General features: G+C 40.4%; 1 protein-coding gene across 6 annotated transcripts in view; it reads right to left on the bottom strand.

The window, feature by feature from the left end:
- Window positions 1-24,180, bottom strand: part of APBA1 (amyloid beta precursor protein binding family A member 1) — a 231,849-nt gene that overhangs the window by 176,245 nt on the left and 31,424 nt on the right. Inside the window, exon 1 of one of the 6 annotated variants that reach the window (XM_066368018.1) lies at window positions 13,074-13,142. The exons of the other annotated variants lie outside the window; for them this stretch is intronic. The gene's annotated coding sequence lies outside the window, so the exon portion shown is untranslated. Of the gene's footprint in view, window positions 1-13,073; window positions 13,143-24,180 lie in introns of those variants that run through there. 6 annotated transcript variants of the gene reach the window in all.

The raw sequence follows: 24,180 nt of genomic DNA, 5'->3' as shown, positions 1-24,180 counted from the left end.
AACAAACACAGCCCAAATCATGATACGTGTTTGCTGTAGGCTTGGGGAATTGCTGAGAATATGAAAGCATAATGGAAATTATACCTCCACTCTTCCGAAAGCCCCACCCGCCCCTAACGCTTAGCCATGCAATTGTCAACACCAAATATGTATTTGAGACTTAGACTCTTTCTACTTTAACATTGGTATAATATTTATAAAATTTATCATTTTAACCATTTGGGAGTGTATAAGTCAGTGGTATAAAGTACATTCACACTATTGTGCAACTATTCTTCCTTTTAAATCCTGCTTTCTTGCCAATGAGAAGATCATACCTTGGTGTGTACTGACATACTTAAAACAGGCAATGCTAAAGCTCAAACCTCCAGATGTTTTACTATCAAGCTAAACACACACACACACACACACACACACACACACACACACACACACACACACACACACCTAGATAGGCCAAAACAGGAGCAGCAAATGTATTTAAACTGTGCCTTTAATTGCTTGGTAGTAGTATCTGCTGGAACGCATGGAAGGTGGGACTGGAAGTGTGCGAGCCACATATTGATCATCCCTGGACTAGTCATTTTAGTGCAGGTTCAGAAAAATGGCACCGAGCTCCGGCTCTCTGACAAGCACACAGTCATAGGTAATAGCTTGTGCAGCATCCCCAGCCCTCTCAGGCTGCTTGATGGCTGCCACATAAGCAGCTGGCCCAGCACCCACTGCTTCTCTAGAAACCAAGCAGTTTCTCTTGAGTCAATTTAATTCACTCAAGATACAGTGTATTCTTACTATGTGCAAGAGACACTGTTACAGATGCTGTAATAATAGATGATAAGTGGGATAAGTTCCAAACCCTTAAGAGTTTACACTGTATAAGGAGGTTAAGGAAGGAACTTGAGTAACTATTGTGAGAGGACGGGTATGACCCATTTCGTGGAATAAGACAGACAAAAATGGAGGTATGAAGGAAGGCAAGACCACCACTTATATTTGATTGAGGCTGATCTGAGCTAATAAAGGTCACAAGGCTGGAGCAGGTATAATCAGGCAGGGTGAGAGATAGACCAGATTCAGGTAGGGAAAGACGTGTGATCTATAGCTCAGGACAGAAAAGGACCTAGGCTGAGGGCAGATCCACTGACACAAAGAGAGGCTAAGGCTCAAGATTTGTCATTAGACGTTTTTAGCAAATACCTTCAGCCTTTATTTTTAAGGATATAAGATACAAATACGTTGGAGTCAGAAAGATCTGGGTATAAATCCTAAACCTCCACCTATTAGCTGGGGGACCTTAGGTAAGTTTTTCAACTTCTGGGAATATCATATCTATAAAACAAGGATAACAAGGTCTATCTTGATAGGCTGAGTGAAACTTACTGAGGTACAGTTTGCAGAGCAGCTAGCAAAGTAGCAGCATAGGCAGGTATTTGATACATTTTGGTTCCTTTTATCTAAGGGGGTTCTGAGTAATGACCTGGACTACAAAACCAAGTCTATCAACATTTTCTGCAACAAACACAGGATTTGTTGCTTTAAGCCAATTCCAAAGAAATTTAAGTCATGAAAGTCCCCACTCTAGTGGTGAAGAAAAGGAAATGTATTACATAAAGGGCCATAAGGAAAGAAATTAGGTTCCTGAAAAGGAACCCACAGAATGAACCTTACTTTAGAAACATCCTCTCTGAGTGATTACACAATAGTCGCTCATGAAGGCTGAGAGGACCAGTGAAGCAACTGGCAGGTTCTCTGTAAGTGAGGGGAGAAAATATGAGGCTCAAAAATACTACAAACACATTTGCTACTTCAGCCCTGCTATTTACCAGCGGTGTGACCTTACACAATATTGCTTAACCTCTCTGAATCTCTATTCCCTCAATCATGAAGGGTAGACCAATCTCTCTCTTACCTATCTCACTTGGGTGTCATGAGACTCAAACAAAATAACATACGTGGGCAAGCCCCGCCGCCATCAGGAGCCACACAACGGCATGGCATCATTATTCCTATCATCTCAGGGAGCACAGTGAAATCCCTGAGCCATCAAAGCAGCCTCCTCCTGTCTGCCCTGGGCTGAGATTAGTGCAAGCAGAAAAGCCAAGATGAATTTTTACCTGCTTACAAAATAAAATCTGCTTTAAGAAAAAGGTTGACCCTACACACACTCACATTTTAAATTCTGGTCGTTATTGATGTGTTCTGATCTAATTATTCACATTGACAGAGGTACTTGGGCTGCCCCTGTGGTGAGCAATACACACACACACACACACACACACACACACACACACACACACACACACACACACACACCCTTCTGCTTAATGACATAAATAGCCATTTTTCTATTCCTTGTTCGCATAGCCCATAAAATTCCCTGACAAAAATTAAAATTCTTATTTTGTATTTTTGTGTAAAAAGTTACATAAAATCTCTAGAACACTAGAAAAATAAAATAAAAAGATTCCAAACATTCAGAAACAAGCAATTAAATATTGAACTGATAATAGTCTTCCCTTGACATCTTGCTCTCAAAGCCTGGTCTGTCTTCTGCAAAACTAGGTCCTAGTTGCTAGCTCTGCCTCTTCCTCTCTCCCCAAATTAGATCTAGCAGTTAATACTGGTGCCTTGCAACTTCTCCTGAGGATGGTCTACTGGGTTTTTAAAAATTATTCTGTATGCCAGGACAAAGCCTGGCATAAATTCTAGCCCCCATTCACCCTATAAATTGGTATTACTGACCTTAGAGAGAACATGAGGGGCTGAAGGCAGGTCCTTGCTAAGCTGAGAAAATGGGTGAGACTGAGAGACTGTCCCTGGAGACTGTATGTGGGACAATGTACCACCTCTTCCTTCTACAGCTGCCAGGAGAAATCCCCTGGGTCAAAAAGTGGCTGCAGGGCCCTGTCCTTGTCTTTACACCCACTCCATCTTCATGTGAAAATGCCCAAGGGAGGGGGTAAAAAGTGCAAGCTTGGGCCAGTCTGGCTACACCAAGGAGTGGTACAGGCAGACAACAGTGAGGTTCCAGAAAGGAAGAGACAGGCTGAACAAGCAGCAGGGCACAGGCAGCAGAATTAGGCAGCGTTGTTGGGGTTTAATGAATGATCAGGGATTAAGTCTGAGCTCTGTCTTGTACTTGCTGTGAGGCAGAGGGTGAGTTAGATTACCTCACAGGGCTTCAGTCTTCTGATCTGTGAAATGGGGATGGGTGGGACTTTTGTTAATGATCAGTGCTTGGCACAGAGTGGGCATCAACCGAGTTATAGTTATCATCATCACAGCGAGGTAAGCTTAATTATAGACACTGAAAGCTGTGTGTAGGATCACACAAATAAATTAAATTAAATATAGCACATAAACACTGCTTCATGTCGCATAACCTTGTCTACCTTTAACACCACTAAAATTTCTTTCTGAAAGGTTACCAATTAGATCTTACTTGCCCAATCTACTCTCTCTCTCTCTCTCTGTCTCTCTCTCTAGTTTTCCATGTACTTGACACTGTATTACTAGACACTATTTATCTTTCCTTAATTAGAGAAAACCTGTACCTCTTAATTTTTGGAAACTAGAGTCTCCTGGATCTCCTGTGCTGCTCTGACTGCTCCACTGCCCTTAGCTGCCCTTGTCCATCTGGAGGTACCACCCTCCCCCGTGGCTGTGCTGTCTGTGGGTCTCCTGGCCCTCTATACTCTGCTCCTTGCCTATGTCCTTCATGTCCATTCTGGCATTTTCTTACTCTACTTTCTGAGCCGTATCTCCTCTTCTGAGTGCGAGACCCCTTTTTTCCTAATGTCAATGATATTCCTCAAACTCAATTTGCCCAAAAGATATTTCTCAGACAAACTAGTGGCCCCTCCACTGCCCTACTGAGAATAACACCCAATCAACCTTCCAGGTAACCAGCCTAGAAACTCTGAGTAAACCAGACATGCCAGTGACCACCACTCATTCATGGAGAGGCTGCATAGCACAGTGGCCCAGTGTATAACCCTTGAGTCAAACTGTTCAGGTTCAAGTTCTGGCCCCACTACTTACTAGCTGTAGGATCATGGGAAGTTTGTTCTCTGTATCTCAGTTTCCGCGTCTGCAAAAAGGTATAAAAGTAGTCCCACAATACAGCATGGTCATGAGGGTCAAATGAGCCTATATAGCTCAAGTACTTAGAAGCATACCTGGAAAACAGCACTAAATGAGTATTGGTTATCATTACAACTATTCTTCATGAATATAATAAGAAGATTTGGGTGAGTTAGGCTCAGTAAGCTTTGTAGGTGAAGGTTTTATGACTTTTAATCTGTGTTCTACCAGTGAATAAAACATGGTGCTTGGCAGAAATGAAGCAATTAATTGGAACCCAATGTTGGCTAGGATCAGAAACAAAGCATATTCTACTGTCTCAAATGGCAACCTCATAACTAGGATAGATGTTGCCTCCTGCTCTATTAGAGCCAGAGGGTTCTTAAATGTCACCTGATACAGTGACCACCCAACCTGAGGAGCACTGAACCACCTGGGGAACCCTTCAAAACACACAGATTCCCCTGGCTCAGACTCTGAGGCTCTGTTTCACTAGGTATGGGATTGTCCCAGGAACCTGAGGGATGTCATTCACAACTGGGACCCACTAACTCAGTAAATTCCTTTTGTGTCAAGGATGAAACAAAGACCCAGCAGAATGAGCCCACTACTCCCACCTCTCAGAGTAAGAGGCATTACAAGCTTTACACATGTCACAGATGTCTCCTCCAGTAATACCATCTCTAGAAAATGAAACAAGAAATGAATCCTACACCAAGGGCTTAATCTCTAAATGTGATTAAGCATGTCCATGTCTACAAGGATAGGTAGGCATGGCTGGTTTGCATGAATTCTTCCAGTTGTAGAGAGAAGTACAAGTGACAGGTGATTCTGGCCTGTGAAGTCATTCGGTAACAACATATACAAGGCCAATGCAAATGAAACTAAAGCCTGGTTTTATACTTTTTTATACCAAGCAGTTTTTTGGAATCTTCTTGAGACATGTTCTTCTATATGTCTGGGAACAACTTATACAAAGCTTAGGAACTAAATGCCTGTCAAGCTAAAGACTTCTCCCTGTAAGTTTCAGTCTGGATTAAAGATATAATGTCCTAACTGCTTATGGCAACCTCATGTAATGTTTGAAAATAGCCCATGGTCAGCTGTGATTTTGGCAATCACAGCACATAGCAATAGAATCTGTAATAATGACCTAATGACTCAAGTGTCCACACCCTTGGCAAGGCCAGGAGTCTTTTCCAAAGACTCTCCAAGGGGTTCCACTAGAAAGAGAAGGCCTAGGTTTTACCACTGAAGGGCCACTATCTGACATGATCTTTGGCTTAAGTAGCCAAGTTATTCTTTAAAAATCTAAAAAACAGCAAGTTCTAGAGGGGCTCATAGGCACCCCACCCAATAACCTACATTTTCCATCTCCAGTTGTTTTGAACTGTGCATCCTTTAGGTGAGTACTTTCCTCAGAACTGAGCTGAGACTACGATGAACTAGATGACACAAAAGTATCAGGGTGATTCTTTGGGTTTAAGTAGGGCCTCGTTTCCTTTATTTCCACATGCCTCCTCCACTTCTTCAATAGATTTTGTTTTCTTTCTTTCTCCCTTCTTCTTCTCTTTTTTAAAATTTAAATTAAAAAAAATTTTTTTTGCTTAAGACTTAGTATGTATTGAAATGCAGAAATCCTTTGAAAGAATGGTACTTTTAGCTCTTGTACATCTTCTCAGAGGGGGTTTGATCAAAGAAAGCTTGAAGTATTGAAGGAAGAACAAGATTTAGGACAGGGAGTAGAAGGGTCAAAGACAATCTTCCCCAACCTCATAATTTTGCCAAGGGCTGACCCTCGCTAGAACAGCTCATTGTTCTCAATTTTACTGCACATAAAATTAAATTGGAGAAGGGTGCTTTCAAAATGCAGATTCCTCACCTCCAAACCTAGAGAGTCTGACTTGGATTTGTGCTGGGGCCCTGGAAGCTGCACACTCAAAGGCTCCTTGTCCATTCGGATGCGTGTGGCTGACCCCACACTGGGGAAAAGAGCCCAATCCCCTTGACGATGTGAGAAACAAAACTGGTGGATGGTGGTGCCTTTGCTGGCTTTGTGCTCCTGAGTAAGTCACCTTCATGTTTTGGTTCTCCTATTGTGTGCTATAATACTTCTCTCATGTGATATCCTGAGAATGGCATAAGGTAGGTGTGAATGTATTTTTAGAAATGTAAAGCAAACATAAAATGTAAAATAAAAATCATCATAATCCATTTTTTTTTCATTCTTATTCATTTATAACCCATATTTAGAACATGCTGGCAAACCACTTTTGAGGGATTCCACATATGAAACAGAAAGTTCCTAGAGGCCCAAATTAGGATACTGTGTAGTCTCAGCCAGTTTTCAGTAAAAAGCAAATGGTCTTCAAAGATAATAAAAAGCAACATGAATTTACAACACAGTGGATTTTAAATGGTCCTCACCCCGCATAAGGATGAACAGGGAGAGGGAGGACATTCCACATGCTTACAGAGCAAACAGTGCTCATTCTTACTGAACCGAACACTTTTCTCAGACTAAGTCAAGATCATAAATGAAAAACACATTCAATTTTGAAACAATTTTTATAGTTCCAGTAATTTCTTTAATTCTCTTCTTTTATTAATTAAGGAAAATACCCACAAAGTAGCATTTTTCTTTGAGAGCTGAAGGGTCCTTGCTCAGTGCTGTTGCTGCCCTCGTTGGAAGTTGAATAGGACCCAGCCTCGCCCCCCAGAGCTCAGGTGAGGTGCCCCGGAGGTCCAGACCTGCTCTCACATTCCCACTTGAATCAGACCTGCCTCAGTGGGAGGATAGACGTGACTGGATTTCAGAGAGCAGCCTACTTGAGTTTGATTTCCAAGAAATTACATCAACGTTCCCAACAAAATTAAAAGGGTGTGACCAAAACTTGGTTCTAGAGCAAGGGTTTTAAAACAAAGCATAATTTACAGTTTAAGGTTTTACAAATGTAAAGAAATACAGATGCAAAATTAAGTTTAAATAGACAGCAACAATAAATTTTAAATGCTTCAAATTTTCTCCTGTCAAATTGGGACATGTTTTTCCAGATTCTTCTTCCCATTCTTCAAAGGAAAAATAGGTTCTGGCCAGCTTTTGTTATGAGTAAATAATTGCTAACAACCAAATCACAGTGATAGCCCCTAGTGGGTCTCTTGCCTTCAAACAACCTTCATGGAGCTTACAGTCCAGGGATTTCTGGGTTCTATCTGTGCGTAAAATAAATTCAGATTCCTTTCACTGCCTTTCAGGGCTCTGTACATCTGGCCCCTCTGACAGCGGGCCACCTTTCCCCTTCCCATTGTACTATTGCCACAAAGGCCATTCCCCAGGCTGGGGCCAGCTGCTCCTTCTGCCTGAGTGCTTTCTCCCTGGTCCTTCCCAGGACTCCTTTCGGACATTGGGATCATCACCATTTAAAGTCTGTATTTTTGGCCCTGGCTGGTTGGCTCAGTGGTAGAGCATCGGCCTGGCGTGCAGGAGTCCCGGGTTTGATTCCCGGCCAGGGCACATAGGAGAAGCGCCCATCTGCTTCTCTACCCTTCCCCCTCTCCTTCTTCTCTGTCTCTCTCTTCCCCTCCTGCAGCTGAGGCTCTATTGGAGCAAAAGATGGCCCGGGCGCTGGGGATGGCTCCTTGGCCTCTGACCCAGGCGCTAGAGTGGCTCTGGTCGCAACAGAGTGACGCCCCGGAGGGGCAGAGCATCGCCCCCTGCTGGACATGCCGGGTGGATCCCGATCGGGCGCATGCAGGAGTCTTGTCTGACTGCCTCCCCGTTTCCAGCTTCAGAAAAATACAAAAAAAATAAATAAAAATAAAGTCTGTATTTTTCAGTGACACCTTCCCTGAACAGCCAGTGTAAAGTAACTGTCTAACCACTCTTGATCACAATGCATTATTGAATTCTCTTCACGGGACGTAGCTTCAGCTGATATTTCTCTGGGACATTCATATCTTTGTTTATTGCCTTCTTCCTGAAGTGGAATGTAAGTGCCGTAAGAACAGGGATTTTGTCTGTATCGGCCACTGTGGTATCCCCAGTACCTAGAACTATTCCTGGTACATAGTCGGTCTGCAAATATATCTTGGATAAGTGAATACAAAAAACAATGAGGCTGCCTGATGTTAGGGCTCACTCAGCATATTAATTGGGCTTAGAGATGTGTCATTCACAGACTCAGTTTAAATCGCTGTCCTCTGCACGAGCTAATTTAGTTAAAACATAATTCAAACTTTTTCGTTTGTTCTTTGTCAAATTTAACATTAACCATAATTATTGTTAGAGAAGTGCTACAAAAGTCTGAAACATATCCCAACAGCTCTAAGAGATTTTGACTCAATGTACAACCATGAACTTGAATATATGAGTGTAGCATATGTTACTGGGCTTGAGTTTCATCACAGCCTAAATTACTCTCTAGAGATAAATTCAGCAGATTAATTCTTAAGAACATTATTGGGGCAGTATATCCAATGCTCCCGTGATCATCTGAAAGGGTTTGTCTGAGTTATTTGGTAAGGGGATTACCTTGGATACGGGCGGGGGTGGGGAGGAGACACTGAAACATTAGCTACCATTTAAATGTGATTCTAGGTCTAGGAAAAAGCAATTTGTTAAGTACAGGTTATGTCAAATTTTTGTTGGAGCCTTTAAATGAGGTTACTATTTTTCTAGAACCAACTAAATATAGTTCACAAGCTTATAAGGTCAGAGAAGGGCAACAAGCAGACTGGTGATGTATGCAGCTATGTTGACTACAAACTGAGCTTCAGCCATAACATCCACCAAAAAGTGAAGAGCAGCTGTACTGGCTCCGATTCTGGCCACGGAGGTCTTTCTATTGCATAGGAATAAACTGCTTTTCTGACCAGTGTACATTAGGAGCTATTAGTTCTTTGAAAGGATGATATAAAAGGCAATTATGGGAATCCAATAAAAATAAACTTAATATTTCTCCATTCTAATATGTTATCACCTTCCTCAGTAAGGACTAAGACCCATAGATTTTATTATAATACACAAAAGAGTAAGAAAGTGATGTAAGCCAAACCACATAAACAAGCACCTCCTCAAGTGTATGGAATAGGAAAAATGAAACATACCGCCTTCTTTACCTGCCAACTAATTTCTGAGAAGTACCTGGCACTTTTGGCCATTTATATGAACTTACTGGTTAAAACTTAGCCAAATATGATGATTTTCTGTTCACGTCCTAAGGCATACCAATATCCATAAAAGCCAATGCCTTTGCTTCTCATATTTATTTACTTACTAATGCCAGCCATTAAGTCCCTAAAGTTTATAACCCTGAGGCTAGTAGGAGAAAAACAGCACTGATGGGGGGAGGGGGGAAACTTGGATGAATTCAGAATTATTATTTTAAATAATGCCTTGGCTTTTGCAGATTTCTACCTCAGTAATTCTGGCTGTCAGTACTTTAAGTACCATCTAGTCGCTTTCAAAACCCTCCATACAATGCTGCACACTGCTGACCTATTCTTTATTCTGAATAAAGCTAATGTACTATGTGGGTCTTTCTTAAAGTACTTCAAAAGCAAATCATTAGTAAACATGTAAACAGAAATACACTACATTATTATTAACAAAAATATGGGCATTTTAAATGAGAGTATTTTTTAAAATATTCTAAAATTACTATTTTTTAAACTATACAGGTTTTTTTTGTTTTGTTTTGTTTTTGTTAAAAGATGACACTGTCTTTAGGTTTGTTGTAGCTCAATGCAGTTAGACTCACCCTAAGGTTTTTATTGTTCCTTCTCTCTCTCTGTCATATTTTTCTAAAACATTTCTTCTGTTCTCTATCTCTCTGAAGAATATGCCCTTCCTTAACTGGCCTGCATGGGAAGGGCAGACTTTCTCATTTTACAACAAATCCAGAGTCTTTGAGGGTGGGACATACTCGTTGAGTTGATCAGGACCAGCTCTCAGCCTGACCAGAATCCCTTCAACAGGACATGTACCATCAGGATGTCAATTCGTTGTTTATAATCCAAAGGTCTTCCCTGGGTGATATAATAAAAAACTAAGTGAAAACTGTCTTACTGCCACATGAAACACAGACGAGAGATCACCGAATGAAAACTCTGGAACCAAACTTCCCCTTTCTCAGGAGCAAATTCTCCGTTTTCCTTCCATTATCTTCAGGGACTCTACCCTTCCCCCAAAGCAACTAAGAGAGATCCCACAGAAAGCAGCTTGAGAAAGGAACACAAATTAGTCCCACAACTAGATAAAAATAAAGTCCCAATCCCTTAATTTCACATCACCACTCATTTTAGCAAAAGATATGACATGATGGCTCAGAGACAAAAGCACCAGTGTCAGAACGAGACACCTGAGCATGGTGGGTGGGTAGACTCTTCAGGGGACCCCAGTGACCTCACCCGTCCTGTTCATGCCTTTGTGTAATCCTCTCCCTCTGAGTGCAGACATGACCTGTGACTTGTTCCTAACCAATAGAACATAGCAAAGTCACTCCCATGACTGTTATCTAGTGAGAAATTCTCCTTGCTGGCTTGATGAAGTAAGCACCCATGCTGAGAAGTCCACGTGGCAAAGAGCCGTGGGGAGGTTTCCAGTCTGCTGCTAAGACGGGCCCTCAGTCATGCAGCACCAAGGAAATCAATTCCACCAACAGTTTGAAGGGCAGAGAAGCAGATTCTTCCTTGGTCATGCCTCCACAGGAGAATACAGCCTGGTGGCCACCTGGACTGCTGTCTTGAGAGACCCTGAACAGAAGACCAAGCAAAGCTGTTGCCAGACTCTTGATTCGTGGAAACCACGAGATAAGAAATGTGTGTTTTTCCAAGCTGCTTTGTGTATGGTAATATATTATGCAGAAATAGAAAAAGTAATTCACTGAGAGAAAAAATAAGGGTTATAAGTCCTCTTTTGCCCACCCTGAAAAGGAATAAGGGTCATTCTCAGTCTGGCTACAGAGCTCTTGACTGACGCCCCTTCCCCCTCCTCTGCAGACAGTCATAGGAGGAAACATTCGGAGAATGCCAGAGGGAGCCAGCTGAGTGTGTGTCAACCACTTTAAAGGGTGGCTATTAGCTTCTTAGAGGTTCTGGGTCCTACAATGGAAAGCTTATTAACCCAAGAAGCTTCTTATGCAGACAATGAGAAATACGGGCACTGTGACATGCTTTAAAATCTTATTATACTATACAGGGAACCTCTAAGTAGCTTTACTTAAAATTCCTGGAAATGCAGAGTGGGAGACACAATGCATTTGACTCCATCTGCCTCTAGGTCTTGTTTTGCAACTTAAGTTTCCATTAAATCTCTATACCTGTGAGTTCATATAGTTCTGGAATAAACGTGAATTAAAAAGAAAAATGAATGCCTAACGTGGCCTTCTACTTTGTGTTTACAGGGCTATAAAACTTCATGTGTTAATTTCTACCTGTTACTTTTTAATTAATTATATTTCTTAGACTTTTAATAATTTCATATAGCTTTTTTTTTATAGGATGAAAATGTCAAAAACAAACCACAGGCCCTGGCCGGTTGGCTCAGTGGTAAAGCGTCGGCCTGGCGTGCAGAAGTCCCGGGTTCGATTCCCAGCCAGGGCACACAGGAGAAGCGCCCATCTGCTTCTCCACCCCTCTCCCCCTCCTTCCTCTCTGTCTCTCTCTTCCCCTCCTGCAGCCGAGGCTCCACTGGAGCAAAGATGGCCCGGGCGCTGGGGATGGCTCCTCGGCCTCTGCCCCAGGTGCTAGAGTGGCTCTGGTCGCAACAGAGCGCCCCCCCCCCCAGAGGGGCAGAGCATAGCCCCCTGGTGGGCAGAGCGTCGCCCCCTGGTGGGCGTGCTGGGTGGATCCCGGTGGGGCGCATGCGGGAGTCTGTCTGACTGTCTCTCCCCGTTTCCGGCTTCAGAAAAATACAGAAGAAAAAAAAAACACACACACACACATAAGTTTGCTTATATAAAACTATACAAAAGGTAACTTCAGAATATGAAGCACAATTCATCAGCCTTATGGCTTTGACCCAGGGCAAGTCATTTAGCGTCCAAGAGACACTACGGTGGAGAAGACAGAACCAGATCAAGTGAGTCCTGGGCTGCCACCTTCTAACTGCGTGACCTTGGGCCAGAACCCAATCTCCAAAACTCACTCTTATCACCTGAAAACAGGGATTTTAACAGTTGCCTTGCAGAGCTGTTATATGAAGACCAAATAGTTTATCCTTCTCAGGTTCCTTGGCCTATGCCGGAGATGCTATTCTATTGCTGTTGTCCTTCTGGGACTCAAAAAGGGTACCTTCTGTATGAATAATAGAGGAGAGAAAAATAACCTTCAAAAGGGGAAAGGGAGAGGAAAGCCAACACTAAACTTTTCTAGGTAAAGTAATGAACTTTGCCTTTTAAAACTAAAATTCTCAAATGTGGAAAGAGATACATAATATATAAAATCTCTTTCCAATTATCAACTAGAAGCAAATACAAATCGTTACTGAACACTGCAACCTCTCCCCATGTATGTCACGTACTTTAGTATATGCGCTGCCCAAGCGGGCACTGTGCTACGTGCTTTGACGTTACTGAGTAAGGAGCAGCACGGGCAGGCGCACAGCTGGAGCCGGATGGCAATGCTGCCTCTCCACTCCTGTCTCGGACCCTGTGGGCAGACACCTCAAGCCGCCTTTGCTTCAGTTTCCTCGCTTGTAATATGGCACTAATTATAGTCTGTAGCTCATGGGATTGTTTTGAAAATTAAATTAGCAAATACAGTGAAGTATTTATATCAGTGCCTAACACAAAGTAAGCTCCTAATAAATATCAAGGACAATGATACTACTATTTTTAGTCCAACTATCATTGGAGTTCTCAGTTCAAACCCACAGTGATTGGAAAGCAGATGTCTGATTTCCTAGTATTCCTGTTCATAACTGTCATTGTTCCTGTATAAAACAATCCACATGTGTACACATGATAGGAAATAGACTTCTTGTTAGATACCTTCCGTTTGCCTCTACGCATCTCCTCTCCCTCCGTTCTGTTCTGACCTTCTGCCTCAGTGGCTTCCTTATCCTCTGGCTTCTGGCTGGAGTTGGCCACTGGGAAGCACTGGGAGGAGGTGAGAGAGGTGAAGGAAAGCGAGCCCTGCGTGTCTGTTCCTCTCATTCCCCCTCTCTTGGGTCACCAGGGCTGACCTCTCCCAGAGGCCACAGCTCCTGCCAGGTGGCCCTCTCTACAGCTACTTCTACTCTCTCCACAGTTTGATAACTGTCCCTGTCTGGGCCCTGCAGGCCTAGAGGGGGGAAAGGCTCCCCACTGTTGCAAGTCCCAGGATGTTTTACTGTCTCTGATCTTCCATAACTCTGAACATATGGTTTTAAATAGTCCCTTCATTAAACTAAATTACCTGATTGTTTCCTTACTGGGACCTAGGTGGACACGTAAGTCAAGCTTTGGGACATACAGCCATGCAAAACATGAAGAAAAGGTAGCACCTTGTACAACTTATATGTGTGAAAAAACAGCACAGAAGGCAAAGGCTCTCACCCAAAGCACTCCACTTCAAACTCTTCTGTCATTCCAGCTGGGGATGCAAAGGGAGGGGCTCTAACCCTCTCTGCATTTCCTGTCCTTACTTCCGTCCAGGTAAATGCTATTTCCCCTGGCAACTTGCAAGATAAAGGGACTTGCTGCTACTTTACCTCTTAAATGTTCAAAGTTTCCTCTTCGTCCACATTCAATCCACTGAGGTGTTTGCTACCATGCCCTTGAGAACAAGCTCAAATACAAGTTTGTCTCACACTACCTCACCTTTTCCAAGTTGGCCTAGTGGGACTGGAGTTACAAGATACATCCTGGAAGTTTCTCCCTGTCAGCAATCAAGCCGGCAGTAACACCGAATACCCCAGGGCTGAGGCATTTAATTATAACCAGAAGGTTAATTTTAGAAGGTGACACCAGCAGCAGTTTTCAGCTTCACAATATGAATTAACCAGTAATTTCATCTTTATGTCATACGCTATATAGGAAAATTACTCAATAAATGTTATAGGCTGCTTTGTTGATAAACCAATGGCCCAAGTAAATAAAATAAGCAAAGCATGTTTCAATCCCCTGGAGCTGCAGACCCAGGCTTTGAGAGGCAGTTTTAACACAAAGTTCTAATGCAGAGAATCTGTGTTTGTCTTGTATAACACATTCTGTCAATATAATGTGGACCCAAAACACTTAAGAGCTAAAGTGATACCAAACATTAAGATCTTCAATAAGGACATAATAAAAAAAATCATAATTATAAATAGTAAATAATGCCAAAGTTATATTTCATTAGGATAAAGTAGATAATGGGTCTAAAAACAGAGACAGAAAAGAGGTAGTCGACATGGGAAAAAGGGAGCCAGGAAATACGAGATAGAAAAAAGGAAGAGAGTTCAGGAAAGGCCGGCTGTCCCTGTCGTTCAAGTATGGCACATATTTCATGAATCAGGACGTTACCATGAATGCCTTCCTGCAAAACCCACAAGTGAGCAGCGTCGCAGCCTCTGAAATTGCTGCTGTTTCTTCCCAGACACAATGCCAGTGATGAGCTGCAGCATGAGGTACTCAAGAGATATGCTGCTCAGGAGCTGTGTACAAATCAGATTTTTGCACAGAGAGTCATATTTCAAATGAGCTAGGGCATCCAGCTTTATAGACAAAACACTCAAGTGAATGCTTTGTAAAGTGAATAAAGCCCTTGCTCTGGCCAACTCTTCATTTCTATGAATGAGATTAATGGTTTGTGTATGTGCATGCACATGTGGGTATGTGTGGATGTATGTTTAGATAATTTCCAAAAAATCTCAGGTCTTAAATCAGCAAAAGACTCTGAAGTGATTATAAGTCCCATCAAATGTTTACTAAGAAAAAATAATCTTGGAATCTTTCTAAACGACGATAGGAGAAATCCTTTACTTCAGGTGCCTCAATGCTCTTTCAGAAGGTTAACAGAAAAAAAAATAAAAATAAGATGTTACCTTTAATGAAGTCACAGAGAATAATGTAGTGATTTAGCCTGGGATAGGCATTCTCCAACAGGAGGGTCCATGCCCTATTCTCAGGGTCCCTAGAGCTGTAGGAGAATTTATAGAGGTTTTCATTTCTATAGTAATTCAATCCTTCTCTCATCACTTGCACTGAATTATTACTTATAAATGCAAAACCCTCTACTTTGCACTGAGTTTGCAATTAAAAGGCATTTTTATAATATATTTGTCAATTCTTACTTTAAAATTTTATTTATTTTAGAGAGAGAGAGAGGAAAAGGGAGAGGGGAGAGAAAGAGAGAGGAACCCTGATTTGTGTTCCACTTACTTATGCGTTCATTGGTTGCTTATTGTATGTGCCCTGAGGATCGAACCCACAACCTTGGCATATTGCCAGGACATTCTATCAAACTGAGCTACCAGGCTTATCTTTCTATTACTTTTTTTTTTAAGTGAGAGTAAGAGAGATAATGAGACAAACTCCTGCATGTACCCCGACCGGGATCCACCTGGCAACCCTCATCTGGGGCTGATGCTTGAATCAACTGAGCTATTTTTAGTACCCGAGGCTGACCCTCAGATCAACCAAGTTATCCTCAGTGTACGCTGGAACCAGTGAGCCACTGGCTATGGGAGGGGAAGAGGGAGAGAGGAGGGAGGGCAGGGGAGAGAAGCAGATGGTCCCTTCTCTTGTGTGCCCTGACCGGGAATTGAACCTGGGACAGCTGCCTGCTGGGCCAACACTCTATCTACTGAGCCAACCGGCCAGGGCCTTTCTGTCTATTCTTAAATGAGGTTTGGAGCTCAATGAAGTTGTGTGATTCTATGAAACTGTTTCTCTTTTAAAAGGGAGCTGTAATCCAGTAGTATTGAATTTGAATAGAAGAATGAGTATGAATTTATGATGTATTTTATCTTTAAAAAAATACAATGTTCCCAATTATGTCCATTAAATTGGCATAAAAAATTGAGCCACCCCAGCTGGGTGGCTCAGTGGATAAAGAGTGGAGCCAGCACACTGAAATTATGGGTTCGACCCCAAGTCAGGGTACATATGAGAAGCAATCAATGAGTACACAACTAAATGGAACAACTAAATGAAACAAGCTGATGCTTCTTTCTCTTTCTTGCTCTCAAATCAATGGGAAAATTAAAAAAAATTTTTGAGCCATCCAGTAGCAATCAGTAGCCCCAATGGATTGTGGTCTTTACCATTTCTCATTTAAAGAAGCCAGAGTTCTTAGAATAAATGGTTGATTTCAGGTCTGGACAAGAAAATATAAAAGATGAACCTGGGACATCTTATTACAGAGAAATCAGAGAAATATCAATGACCAAAGAATTCAGGAGCCAATTTTAATGGATTCCTACTGGCTAAATTGTAATAAATTAAAACACATCAAATGTATTTAAATTCCTGACACTAGAGTCAACAATAACAATAAAATCTCTTCCCTAGTTACCTCTGGAGGGTATGAACAAACCAACTCTTTATTTTGAAAACTGGGAAACAAGAAAAAGAATCAAGCAATTATCCAGCCTTGTCAGTAAAAACATTAAAAGTAATCAGTAGCTGACGGGAAATTTTTCTTTATAGAGAACATGCACCTAATAAATGAAAGAACGATAAAATTAGAATGTCATAATTTTTCAATGCTCAATAAATTAATACATTTAGGAAAATCATTTATAAAATAGTCTTGCAAAAACTAATTGAAACTGAATCTACTGAAGCCTCTAGTTCTGACTAAAGAGTATATGAAATGACACCACAGGAGACAGTTAATGAACTCCAGATTCTGGATAGCCTACAGAAAAATCCACCTGTCTGTTTTTCAACAAATAAATTACAAAAAGCAAGAGATAAAACAGAGAATATTAATGATAACAACCTTTACTCAGATTTGATGCCACTCTATTTTGCACAGTATATATTTGTACAACTTCTAAAAGCATTACACACACACACACACACACACACACACACACACACATCATCTAGGCATACATAAACAAAAAAGTTGCTTTAAAAATTACTAGGAAATGATTACAATTATAGACTACAGTAATTTTGATTGGGAACCATAAAACTTAGTGTGAGCCCTCACACTTGGGAAATAAAGCAAATTTAGAAAACTTAAGACAGTAATCCTCATCTAATCAAAGCATCCTCTGGGTGCTTGCAAATTATATTAATAAAGTAGGTTTTATATTTTGAAAATTGAAAATATTTAATGTATATAATATTATGAAAAGTCACTATTTGTTAATTTCTTAAATGCCAGGTTCTATGCTGAACACTTTGTATATATTATATAATAACCACAGGAACAGGAATGAGTATTATTATCCTTATTTCTCAGAAAAGAGGCAGTAACTTTAGTAATTCTAAAAACTGTGTAATTTTTTTCTTTTGTTTTTAGCCACCTCATCATTCTGTCCTCAAGAAAATCTGAATCAACTCATGTTGGATTTTGGGTATACACATAAGGTACATATTTAACCAAGATTTGGTGATTTGATGTAGATTGTTTGGGGGATGAAAAAATTCTAGGAATCTCTTGGGGAAAATGAGATTTTATGTTGGTCATATTAGGGTATTGATTTTAAGAGATGAGGAAACAGTGACTTAATGCTTAACAGAAGAAAATAGAGAAAATTCAATTAAATCCAAAGTTGGTTTTTCTTTTTAAAAATTGTTTTATTGAATTTATTGGGGTGATATTGGTTAGAAAAATCATATAGGTTTCATGTGCAAAATTCTATGACACATAATTTCTATACTATATTATATGTTCACCACCCCAAGTCAAGCTCCCTCTACCACCATCTATCCCCCTTCTCCTCTCTTCTACCTCTTGCAACCCCTACCTACTTGCCCTCCTGATATCCCTATAATATTGTCTATAAGTTTTTCCTTTGCTTAATTACTTCACCTTTTTCACTCACCTTCCCAAACCCCATCCTCTCTGACAACTGTCAGTTTATTCTCCAAAGGTTGGTTTTTCAAAAAAGATAGAATTCATTAACCTCTAGCTAAACTGACCAAAAAAGTGAAAAACAGAAATTACCAATATCAGAAATGACATGAGACATCACCACAAATCCTACAGACATTACAAGATAACAAGGAAATAGTCAATAACTCTTTGCCAAAATATTTAATAATGTAAAGAAAACAAATTGCTAGAAAGACATACAATGTGCCAAACCTTACTCAAGAAGAAATATCAATAAATAACCTGAGCATCCTTCTGTCTATTAAAGAAGTTAGAGTCAATTATATAAACTTCCCTATAAAGAAAACTCTAGACCGAAAAGACTTTACTGGTTAATTTTACCAAACATTTAAAGGAAGAGGCAATACTGGTTCTACACAAACTTCTCCATAAAATAGGAAAGAACTCATATGAGGTTGATATAATCCTGATAACTAACATGACAAAGATATTATAGCAAAAAAGGAAAACCAACAAAACTACAGACCACTATCCCCCATCAGCAGATGTAAAAAAATCCTTAACAAAATATTATCAAATCAAAATTAGCAGTATAAAAGAAGGAGAATACATCATGACCAAGTGGGGTTTATTCCAAGAATGCAAGGCTGTTTCAACATTCAAAAATCAATCGATGTAATTTACCATACCAAAAAAGCTAACAGATGAAAGCTATGTAATCATCTTTAATATATGCAGAGAATGCGTTTCACAAATTAAACTTCCATTCATAATAAAAACTCTCAGCAAACTAGAAATAGAAGGAAACTGGAGAAAGGGCATCTCTGAAAAACCAACAGCTCTCATTCCAGTTAATGATGAAAGCCACTTCTCTCCCCACTTCTAGTCAATAATGATGGTCCCAGCCAGTGCAACAGAGCAAGAAAAAAATTAAGGAAACAAGTAAAATTTATTTATACACAGTTGAAATGATCATCTTTATAAACAATCCCAAGGAACATATACCCAAGCTATAAAACTATTAACTGAATTTGGCAAGGTCACAAGATGTAAGTTAAATATACAAAAATCAATTGCATTTTACATGCCAGCAATGAACAAATAGAAGTTGACATTAAAAAGGAAATATCAAAAACATAACACAGGAATAAGTTTAACAAAGTATGTCTATTGAATATTGAGAGATATATGATGTTTGTTGGTTGGAAGATTCAATATGTCAATGCTGAAATGAGATATCGATTATCCCCAAAATGATACATAGTTTAAATATAACCTCAGTTAAAATCCCAGCAGGCTTTTTCTAAACGTTGTATGTAAATGTCAAGGACCTGATTCTAAAATACACACGAAAATGCAAAGTTGAAGAATTCACACTACCTGATTTGAAGACTTATTTATAAAGCTACAGTAATCAAGACAATGTGGCACTGACATAAGAACAGACATATAAATCAATGGAACAATAGAGCAATCATATATAGTAAGTTGATTTTTGGCAAGAGTGCCAACATAATTCAAAGGGGAAAAATAGTCTTCAGAAAATGGTTCTGGAACAACTGGATATTCATATATATAATCTTGACACTTACTTCTCACTGTATATATAAAAATTAACATGAAATGGGGTGGAGACCTAAATGTAAAAGCCAGAGCTATAAACTTTCAGAAGAAAACATAAGAGAAAATATTTGTGATTTGGGGCTAAGAAAAAATTTCTTAAGTGGAATACACCCAAAGCACAAAGTATAAAAGAAAAAAAATTGATAATTTGGGTTTCATAAAAATTAAAAACTTCTATCCTTTGAAAGAAACTGTTAAGACAATAAAGATAAGTCACAGGCTAGGAGATAGTATTTGCAAAACCCATATGTGCTAAAGGACTTGTACTTAGACTATATAACAACTTAAAACTCAATAATAAGACACACCATCCACTAGAAATATAAGTAAAATATCTGAACAGACACTTTCTAAAATTACATAGGGTTGGCCAATAAGCACATAAAAAGGCACTCAACCTCATTAGTCAGACTTTAGGGAAATGCAATGAATTAGCTTTACAACCCAACTAGGATGACTAAAATAAAATGGAGTGGAAATTTCAAGTGTTGACTAGGATGCATAGCAACTGGAACTCTCATATATTGCTGATGGAAAAGTAAAAATGGTACAGCCACTTTGGAAAACAATTTGGCAGTACGGTGGTTAACCTTATGTATCAAAGTGCTGGGCCATGGTATCTGATATTTATTCAAACATTATTCTGGACATTTCTATGAAGGTGTTTTCTGGGTGAGATTAACACTTAAATCAGTGTATTTGGAGCAAAGCAGATTACTCTCTGTACCATGGGTGAGCCTCATCCAACCAGTTGAGGGTCTTAAAAGAAGGAATTCTGCCAGCAAACTGCCTTACAACTCAAACTGCAAGTCTTCCCTGGGTCTCCGGCCTGTTGGCCTACCCTGCAGATTTTAGGTTTACCAAGAATCCATAGTCACATGAGCCAAGTTCTTAAATCTCTGTCTCTACATGTACATATCCTGTTTGTTCTATTTTTTGGGAGAACCCTGACTAATACAGGCAGTTCCTTACCAAATTGTGTATAGGTACTTACCTATAATCCAGCAACCCCACTTTTAAGAATCTACCCTCTAAAAATGAAAACAAATGTCTACACAACGACTTTAATATGAATAGTCTTATTAGTTTTATTAGTAACAGTAAAAATGGGAAAAAGCCCAAATGCACCTCAATTAGTGAATGCATAAAAGACTGACGATTGTCAGATGGGAAGGGAGTCAAAGGTCTGGGCAAAAAAAGTGGAGGGATTAAGAATTACAGATTGGCAGTTAGTTACAAAATAGTCATGGGGATGTAAAGTACATCATAGGGAATATAGTCAATAATATTGTAATTACTGTGTGGTGCCAGGTGGGTACTAAACTTACCGGGATATCACTTTGTAAATTATATCAATCTCTAACCGCTATGCTCTATATCTGAAACTAATATAATATTAAGTGTCAACTGTAATTGCAAAATAAAATTTTTATAGAATTAAAGTATGAAAAAACAATAAATTGTAGCATGTTGATATAATAGGCTAAAAATAAAATAGCAATAAAAAAGAACAAACTATTGATCCATGCAACAACATGGAATTATCTCAGATGTATTATGATAAGAGAAAGAAGAAAGACATAAAAGGTTACACACTACTGTATGTGATTCTGTTTATGGTACATTCGTAAAAACAGTGTAACTGTAGGGAGAGAAAACAGATCTGCGGCTGCCAGGGACCGAGAATAGGGTGGGACACTGATGACAAAGGGACACACGGAACTTTTTGGGGTGACATAAGTGTTCTGTATCTTGATTATGATGGAGGTTACAAAAATGCATACATCAAATCTCATCAAACTGTGTACTTTACAAAAATAAATCTTACTGTATGGACATTGCACCTCAATTTCTTTAAAAAGGGTAACGGTTGTGAAGCAAGCATTAGGAAAACTAAAAATGCTTCCTAGGTGGCCCATGAGCTCTCGACGAGGTGTTTCTTCACCTGCTCAGTCCCAAGGACCTTGCCCTCTTGAATGTCAACAGCCCCTTTCCATACCTCTCACAGGTATAGAATGAGGTCTCAGTCAGTGACCACAGGGTTGAAAGAAATAGGAGCTCACTCAAGCTGGCTTAAGTATATATGAATTTACTAACAAGGACATGGCTAGCATATGGAATTTGAAAACAGAGAGTACAGCTGGCTGCAGGAAGGTCTGAGATCAGGAATTGGCATACCTCCTTCCTTCCTCAAGACCCAGTGGCCTCTCATAGCTTTATATCTCCTGTCATATCTTCCTCAAGGTGCTTCTCTTTCTTGTTCCAGGAACATGAGCTAAACATGGCCATTCAGCCTTGCCTGGCCTCACATCACTTTTATAAAGTCTCACATCCAAATTCTCAGGGGAAAGAAATGGATAGATTCATCTTGAGGTCTATTCGGTGACGAACACACAGCTTATTCCACAGTGAGCAAGGGCTGGCTAAGGAGACAACTCTCTGCTAGGGGGATATGGAGTAGGTTAAAAACTGACCAGCTCCTTCTGACCAAGAAACCCCACCTGAGCTGACACTATCATTTTTCATACTGTCATCCTTTAGCTTCTTGTTATTCCCAAGGACACCCCAGCCATGCTTCTGCCTCAGTCTTTACATATGCTGTGCCCTTTGCCTGGAAGGCTCTTCCCACAAGATATTCACAGGCTGACTTCCTCACTTCATTACGCCTCTGCTCACAAGGTCAGGCCTTCCCTGGCGACCATATCTAAACGAGCAACTCCTGTGCCACATGCTTTGCCATTACTCTGTTTTATTTGTCCTTGGAGCATTGAAAGAACCTGACAATGATGAGATATATGTGCTTGCTTTTTTAAAACCTACTTTAATCCTCTAAAACAGTGGTCCCCAACCCCCGGGCCGCGAACCAGTACTGGTCCGTGGGCCATTTGGTACCGGTTTGCAGAGAAAGAATAAATAACTTACATTATTTCCGTTTTATTTTATTTAAGTCTGAACGATGTTTTATTTTTAAAAAATGACCAGATTCCCTCTGTTACATCTGTCTAAGACTCACTCTTGATGCTTGTCTCGGTCATGTGATACATTTATCCGTCCCACCCTAAAGACCGGTCCGTAAAAATATTTTCTGACATTAAACCGGTCCGTGGCCCAAAAAAGGTTGGGGACCACTGCTCTAGAATGTAAGTTTCATGAGGGTGAGAACTGTTATGTTTCTGTGTCATCAGTAGTCTTAGTAAATGCTCCATAAATATTTGTTGAATAAATTACTAATAAAATTTTACATACCTATTTTAATCCAGTGACCACCATCACAGTCCATTTATCCCCATTGATAACATAAATGTAGTGTGTGTGTGTGTATGGGGGGGGGGTATTTCCTATCATGCCTGTGCCAGAATTTTGTGCTCTTTTAACATTGACACTAGTCAATTAACATTTCCATCCCCCCAAATTCTGCTGTTAGTTCTCAATCAGATACTCAGCTCAACTCCTCTTTAGCCACTTCATCATATTGCTGTCACTACTGCATCTATTTCTCATGGCCCAGAAATCCTGTTCTTCTCTTTCCAACTACAGTATGTCAAGAGTTGAACCTTGTTTAAACTCACTATAAGACTTTGCACAGTGGCCCTGGCTGGTTAGTTCAGCGGTAGAGTGTCAGCCTGGTGTGCGGGGGACCCGGGTTCGACTCCCGGCCAGGGCACATAGGAGAAGCGCCCATTTGCTTCTCCACCCCCTCCCTCCTTCCTCTCTGTCTCTCTCTTCCCCTCCCGCAGCCAAGGCTCCATTGGAGCAAGGATGGCCCGGGCTCTGGGGATGGCTCCTTGGCCTCTGCCCCAGGCGCTAGAGTGGCTCTGGTCGTGGCAGACCGACCCCGCGGAGGGGCAGAGCATCGCCCCCTGGTGGGCAGAGCGTCGCCCCTGGTGGGTGTGCCGAGTGGATCCCGGTCGGGTGCATGCGGGAGTCTGTCTGACTGTCTCTCCCTGTTTCCAGCTTCCGAAAAATACAAAAAAAAAAAAAAAGACTTTGCACAGTGACTTGTGGATTGACATTGCTGAATGACCATTGAGTACATGGGAGCCAAAAACAAAAACCTTTGTTTCAGACAATTTAATGATTATAAGCACACATTATTGTTGCACTGCCCTGGGGGCTGGAGCCAGAAGAAATGAACAATAACAGTTCTTTGACACTGTCAAGGGATAGGCTATTTGTTGTAGGAATTAAAACATCCACACAGATAATTAATAAGGTTAATTATGAAAAGGTACTAAGAGATAAAAATATCTTCAAAATCAAGGTAAGTAAACAGAGTAAAACAGATTTTGGATGTGTGATGGAGGAGGTGGCATGTATAAAAGGCCTTAAAGAATGGAGAGGAGATATATTTAGAACTGAATTAGAATGTAAATGCTACATGTGAACAATATGGAGATGTGGCTGAAACAGGAAAGGAAATTTTATAGCTTTAAATACATTTATCAGAAAACAAAGTTTAAAAATAAATGAACTAAACATTCCAATTAAAAAGTTGGGGAA

Source organism: Saccopteryx leptura, chromosome 2, assembly GCF_036850995.1.
Source record: "Saccopteryx leptura isolate mSacLep1 chromosome 2, mSacLep1_pri_phased_curated, whole genome shotgun sequence".
Taxonomy (NCBI): domain Eukaryota; kingdom Metazoa; phylum Chordata; class Mammalia; order Chiroptera; family Emballonuridae; genus Saccopteryx; species Saccopteryx leptura.
This window is presented reverse-complemented; position numbering and strand designations above follow the sequence as displayed.